Consider the following 7554-nt stretch of genomic DNA (forward strand, 5'->3'; position numbering starts at 1 on the left):
GCATAGCGTAGGATAGCTGATGCTGTCATTCTGGACACATTGTTCGACATAGCTGGCAGCTTGTATTCTTGCACAGACCAGGACCTTTCAAAAAGCATTTAATGTCAGCAACGTGCACAGAAGAGTTTTCGCAACTACTTAACAAGAAATGTCTCTGACGCAAGCGCGTGATTCATTCACTGCTGTACATAATTAGGAAGATTTGCTGCAGCTTCATAATGTTTCGGGAATGCACAAGCACGGATGCTCTTTTTATTTTTATAGGCGTTACGTCCAGTGTAATGAAGCTACATGTCAGTTTTAAGCACATCGCCGCGTAAATTTTTGGCAGTTAGCGTTGAGAAGGAAATAATGCAAAGATGCTTAAACAAAACCGCTTTGAATGCAGAAAGCCTGCATGAACAAACTGAAATGTTCCTGCACAAAATATGCTGGCTTCGCTGCAAGCTACGGACACCTGCGGCAAAGCCGCCATTTATATAGGAGCAAAGGCCTGAAAGCGGATGCGTACATCATTGAGAGTGAATGTGGTGCGTAGAATGCACACCTTCATTAACGACACCATTCAACGGAACCGTTCCTAGCACAGCAAATTTGCAGGAACAAACTAAAAAAAAAAAGAAGCTTTGTTGGCTTCACGGCAATTTCGAGAAACTGCGGCAAAGCCACCTTTTCAATAGAGAAGTTAGGGTTTTTCGCGAGGTTTCTAAGGCATGGAGGTCGAAAAACTCTTTCCACCGTGGATTCTGACAGTATATACATATTCAAAATACTTAACTCGTGAGCTCGCACAATTTGGCTTTTGTGTGCCTGTTAGCATCTATATTTTCTCCTTTAAATGCTTATTTGAACCATTAATTGCGCCAATACGACAAATTTCATGCGCAGTATTACGAAGTAGACAGGCACAGCCGATTTGAATAATTTAAGATGAAAGTAAAAAAGAACAGCAGAGCGGTTTTGTTTGCAGCAAAGCCCCCTTTTAGGAGGAGGAAAGAGAGGTCGCATCGTGATGGGATGGGTGAGGTTGAGAGGGGTTCCGCGGCGACCGGGTGCGGCGCCAAATTCGATTAATATGGAGTTTTGAGAAAGCGGTTGTGTGGGGCGACTACGAAGCCAGCACGTGCACACTGAGTGTACCGCAAAGCTCTGCGTAAAAGGAAAGATGCTCTGTTCACAGTGAGAGTTCGCTATCTGTGGTAGATGTGAAGCCCAGTTCGTGCAACCAAGAAAAAAAGAAAAGAAAAACAATCTGTGCAATAGGATTATATTTCTAGATGCACAAGGATAATCTAAATGAATACAAATCCACACGGGGTTTGCTTGAAGTGAAAGAGCCCTTTTAAAGCCCCCACAACTTACCCCCCCCCCCCCCCACCTCCCCCCGTTTTCTTTTAAATTTAAACTGCTCGTGTCCAAATCGTTGCCCGTCGAAGTTTGTTTATTTCCTTATATTTATCCTATGCCACTAATTTATTTGTGTTGCATTCAGACCAAGTGAAAATTATGATTTGTAAAAATGTGCCCCGAATGCACGCTTGTCTATGGCATGCTGCAGCCCGCTAGATTATATGTGCCCTGAATGAAAACTAAATGCGCAACCTCGTCCCCAATTAGCAGTCCGTGGCAAGCACCACCACGCAGAGTTTTATTCGTAACTTTGGGCTGGGTTCTGTAGTTCACATGATAGCCGGGCACTACACTGCAGGTCCGTACTGTATACATAAAGACTAGAAATTCGCTCTCCTCGATCTATATAAAAGTCTGAATTCCTGTTCATGCTACAGAACGCTGTATGCTTTGACGACGCCACAGAAGGATGTGCACTCTTGACAGGCGCCGCCGTGCACATAGGCGAAGTTCTCAGGCATATATGTCCGAGGACTTATACATCCGTATACCATTCTTGTGGGCGTAATCGCCATTTCACGTTATTATGAGCACGCTTCAATGAACCATGGTCGGCCTTACTCGTTGTCGACCGAATTCCAAAACTTATATCCAAGTTAAAGCACATGCTGTCGAAATGCAGTGTGTCCCGTTGGGCCACTCAACAGCAGCTCAGATTTATTCGTCCGTGAAAAGTGGGGCCGCATGCTGTTATTGACGCAGAAAGTATGGCAGCACTGCCTGTGATGAACTGCGAAAGAGGCAGCAAACCGCGATGTGCTTCGCTACCTGCTGACATGCCCACATAGCGGCAGTCTAAGAGAGCGCGACTGTTTACATGCTTCAGTATTCCGTGCATATGCTTTAAAGACTCAAGCGTGATTTGGACATGCACAAACCACTCGCACTGGAGGATCGCAGCAATCTTTAGGCGGTGCCTCCGGAGGCCCAGGCATAGGTATACATACATGCCACTTTCCCAAATAACTGTGCACTCATTTGCATGGCACAGGAAAGCCACTTTATGCGCAAACTGTTACTGGCATGGTGTATACGATCCCGCACGCACACATTATACGCAGAACATTTCGATGTTGTGTTTCGGTCTCTAACTTCCTACTTTGAACTGTCAGTTTTCATAGCCATATCATAGTGTACGGAACGCTGGGATCGCGTCAGTCTTGTGCATAGACCGCTTGAGAGGCGCGCGCGCGCGCAGCAAGGTGACATCGGACCGCAGCTCCAAAAATTATCTAGGCATACAAACATGCATGCGTATTACCCCAAGACCCTGACCATACGCTGCTACCTGCATGATTGGGCTTTTTTTATTTCTTCAAACACAAAGTTCAAACGCTGTGTGTGACCAACAGCGATGCACTCTACTTTGAGCTATACATTTAGAGGTCATATACTTACTTATTTATGCATAATTAATAGATTAGCACATCCTATAAAGCTCCAGACTCGCTGCGAGGTGTGAATGGACGACCTCGGAATAATTTCTATGCGCTGGAATTCTTCAGCGTGCGTTTAAAGGTCATTACTTGCGAGACTGTTTTTGCATTTTGTCCTCTCGAAACGGAGGCAGCCACAGGTCGGGATGGAACCCACGACGTTAGGCTGTATCCTAATTAACGCACTGAGCCATAATCAAGTCTGGCCTTTATTTCTGCATATATCTTGTGTACGTGTGTTACCACAGGAAATGAATAGTTGCAGATCAACAAGAGAAGCATTTGCCCTAGCTGAAGGCGTATCTGATGATCATAGTGACGCTGACGACGAGATATACATATACGACTTAAAAGCGAGGGCTTATAGAGGAGTGGGCGGAAAACTAACATCACATACAAAGAAGCATGTAACACAATATTTGCAGCAAACGTGACAGCCCGCAGCTGTGGCTCGATGCATATACATCTGTGGCGTTCGGCTGATGAGCCCGACCGGGGTTGCAAGGTCCAAACCCAGTTGTGCCGGCTGCATTTCGATGGAGGCGAAATTCGAAAACACGCATGCATATGATGTGCGATGCAAGCCCTCCACTGCGGCGTCTCTCCATGCTCATCTTATACGTTAAACCATATACCTCTACTTGCAGCCCATCACAAATGTATTGCAATGAGTTTAGAAGAAATTTACATTAGGTAACATTATCTGCGCAAAGTCTTTTAAAACAATTAGATTCATGCAGACTGAGGCTGCAGATGAAGTAAGGGTGTTCCACTTGCATTTGCGGTGCCCTGCAGATAAGAAAATATCAGTCATGTGATGGGTGTAACGCCCTATAATTATTCGAGTAATCATGTTTCAGATTCGCTGCTGCTGGTCTTATAAGACCGCCAAACGCGCTCATGTTGTGAAGGAAACCATTAAAGTGCCGATCAGACAGTATGTGTTTACTTGGGCTGAGTGCATTCGTGTGCAGTGAAAAAGTACGCCTTTGAAGATCGAGCAGTTCAACAGGGTATTATAGAGTTCAAGGGTATTTATGCTCATGCGTGGAACTCAGCTGCCCGAGCGTAAAATTCCTGGAGCAGATAGTCGAGATTTAGGACCCCTCCTATATGTTTTGTTTCCATTCAGTTCCATTTCTAAGGGTCAAAATGAGGTCACATGCATCGCAAGGTACCGTCTTTGTCAAAAGTAACCAGGCTGCATGGTTTGCTTTTAGCTTGTACAGTGGAGCCCTTACGGCTTCCCTGAAGCAGAAATGGTCGTTAAAGGTAAGGACGGGGGGTCTTCTTACCTTCCAATACCTTTTAATCGTTAGGAAAGCCGCAAGGGCTCCACTGTACAAGCTAGAAGCAAACCACGCAGCCTGGTTACTTTTGACAAAGACGGCACATGCACTATAAAACTTCAATAGCAGTCGGTAAACGAAAACCTGCACCCATAATAAAATGCAGGGCGATTACAGGCCCATGCAGAACTTTTCGGCTGCACCTCAGGGCAGCCGGATATAGAAGACAGATAACGTTACAGCGGAGGAAGGGAGGCAATTGTGGCCAAGCAAGAAATTCGTTGTGGACCTGGAATGAACATCGTCTATATTTCTGTACCGCCTTCGTCAAAACTCTTTAGGCAACTTGGTTAATTTTTTTCACCTGAGCAAAGGATAACCTATATGGTGTCCCTTCAGCTCACTAAGGTGAGAACCCTCGTCCTCACTGTCAATACCGTTTGGTTACCAGGGCACGCCGTAAGGGGGCTCCACTATAGGAATCAAAAGCAAACCATGCGGCCCGAAGACTTTTGGCCAAGGCTCTATGTGCCAGGATTTTTATCTATTAAAACTATAGAAGGAGTCGTACCATACAGCTCAACGGTGACTCTTCATTTGCAGTACTGGTATACACGGCACGGCACTTTCCATTCTGTGTAGGCACAGCGTTAATCGCTGGTCTTATCTTCATGCCTGCAACGACGTCAATGCCAAGCGTGCGGAGCTGGCTGAAGTAAACAAAGTGGGTTCGCAGCAACAGAAGCGTGATTTATTTCGTGAGTGTGGCACAAATTCGTGTTGCCTTAGGGAGCAAAGTGTCACAGCATGCGTGAATATCTTGCCTCGGCACCACACGCGGATGTAGATATAGTTTTCATATTTCCTTCTTGGGCACCCATTCTGCCCGCACTCCACTTCCATGACACGATGTGCACGCGTGGCCACAAGCTTTGCGCCATAAAGAGTTCAACAACGCACTCGAATGAGGGCCCTATAGCTAAGAAACATCTTGGGGAGGTGTTTTATATTTAATAGAATTAGAAGCCCCATCGAAAAAGAAAAATGCGTGGTCGGTCGCATAATTCAAAGGACAGGAAGTGACGCCCTCAGACCGGAAATGACAAATTATACGTTTCGATTAATCTTCATTGCGTCCGTATCGCCACCTCGAGACACCTTCGGGAAACCATTTAACGACCAGCTATAGATGACCCGAAAAGATGTCCGGTTCTGTGCAGACAGACGCTTTGGGGTCTGCAAACACAACCGTGAAGAATGACACAGAACTAGATGTGAAGGCAACAACAGCTTCTATTGCGGTTGCATTGCCAAAAATAATGTAATTAGGTGTCCCTGTGTTTTCAACACCACTACCTGGCATGAAAAATGTTTTGTATTTATTTTCATGAATGGTAGTGGTGTTAAAAACATCTACAAGTGTCAAATAGCAGCGAAAAATCTAGTAATTTCAAACAGCTGCAGGAGGTTTCAAAATCCTTCGTCGACACACAAAATTCGCCTCAGATTTGTACAGAATGTCTTGCAAAACATCTTGTATAGTTTACTAAAGTGCAGCATGACCTATATAGAAGATGGCTACAAACCGTACCAACATGTCTAGAAAAGTCTTCCAAGCAGTGATTAGCACATCTTGAAAATACGTCTTATAAACAATCAGTAAAGGTTCCAAAAGGGAAACTGCATAGCTTTTACAAATCGACGAGCTTAAAAGGGTCGAGTGTGTGAAACTTGCAGCTAAAGCGTGCGAAGTCCCTTTGGGCTAGCATCTGAAATGGTGACGTAATCGCCGATTAAAATCGCGACAGCCTTCAAGCTTCTCCGGTGCAGACAACTCCAAGTGGGGAACCACATGATGACGTCATCGAAGGTATCGGTACATTTCCAACGTATAAATGTCTCATTTGAAGGGAAAAAAAATCAATGCCACAGAAGGCAAAGCCCGTCCAGCGTTGTTTGCCAGCATCCAATGAGGCACGGCAGGGTGTGGCTGACGACAGCAGTAATTTGAAATCATACCTTCCGTGACGTCACACAAACCTTCACCGCACACCTCTTATGCTTTGAGGAGAAGCTCAAAAGTCAAATCGTCGACTAAGTCACTGTTTTAAATGCTAGCGCCAAAACACTTGGCATGCTTTACCGAGAGCTTATATAGATTTGAATCCTTGAATATCGCGAAATTCTCAGAAAGTGGTGCTATTGCCCTTTAAAGGGCAACTGCAGCGCTTTTTTAAGAATTTCGCGATATTCAAGGATTCAAATCTATGTAGGCTGTAGGTAAAGCATGCCAAGTGTTTTTGCACTAGCATTTAAAATAGTGATGTAATCGACGAGTGAATTTTGCGCTTCTCCTCAATGCACCGGAGAAGTGCAGGAAAACTCAGCGTGACGTCACGGAAGGTATGATTTCAAATTACCGCTGTCGTCAGCCACTCCCTGCCTTGACTCGTTAGACGCTGCCAAATTACTCTCGGCAGGGTTTGCCTTCGGTGTCACAAGTTTTTTTCCTTCAAAGCAGGCGTTTGAGCGTTGGGAATGTACCCATACCTTCGATGACGTCATCATGCGCCCCCCACTTGGCGTTGTGCGCTGCGGAGAAGCTTGAAGGTTGTCCGGATTTTAATCGGCGATTACTTCACTATTTCAAGTGCTAGCCCAAAAAGACTCCGCCTGCTTTACCTGCAAGTTCCACAGATTCGACCCTCTTAAGCTCGTTGATTTCTAAAACATATGCAGTTTCCCTTTAAGGCGGCTTGTTTACCTTGGCAAGACGGGCTGACGCTCAGTGGATTATATAAGAGAGAAGAAAGTACAGCTTGTGCATGTAGAGAAATTTCGCCGAGTATATGTGGTGAAAGAGCAAGTCCATTTTGTACTGTAGGAACCAGAAACTTCTCACGAAAGTCAACAGTGTGTCTACATTAAAGGCAGAGAGGAAAACCGAGAGCAACGCGCAAACTGGACGACTGTAGAAAGGATATATAAAACGGAGGAAAAAGCCCACTCTTAGGGTTCTATGCACAGAACATTCAAGAATGCGCGTCATTTTTAAAATATGAAAGTCTAATGCGATTAAGTCTCTTCGAAGGCCCGAGAGGTACTGTTCCCAATAGCTTACACCTCCTCTCCTCCTCTCCCATCCTGTAACAGGTACCTACATAGAAGCAGTTTTGCAGCCTTCCAAAGACAGTACACTCTACACGAATACGTATATGTGGGAGTAAAAAGGACGCACACTCCCTTTCCTTTGTGTGTACTCTCCCCAACGGCGTACATCGCGCTTCGGATTGCTGCCACAAACTGATGAGGACTTATGATAGGTGGAGACGAAAACGACCGCAGATGTAGGGTGCCTTTATCGCTAATCGCGACGATGATGTCAAGAGCGATGACACCAAGCATGGTTCTATAGGCGT

Source organism: Amblyomma mixtum, chromosome 1 (assembly GCF_055824585.1).
Source record: "Amblyomma mixtum isolate Tamu chromosome 1, ASM5582458v1, whole genome shotgun sequence".
In the NCBI taxonomy this organism is placed as follows: domain Eukaryota; kingdom Metazoa; phylum Arthropoda; class Arachnida; order Ixodida; family Ixodidae; genus Amblyomma; species Amblyomma mixtum.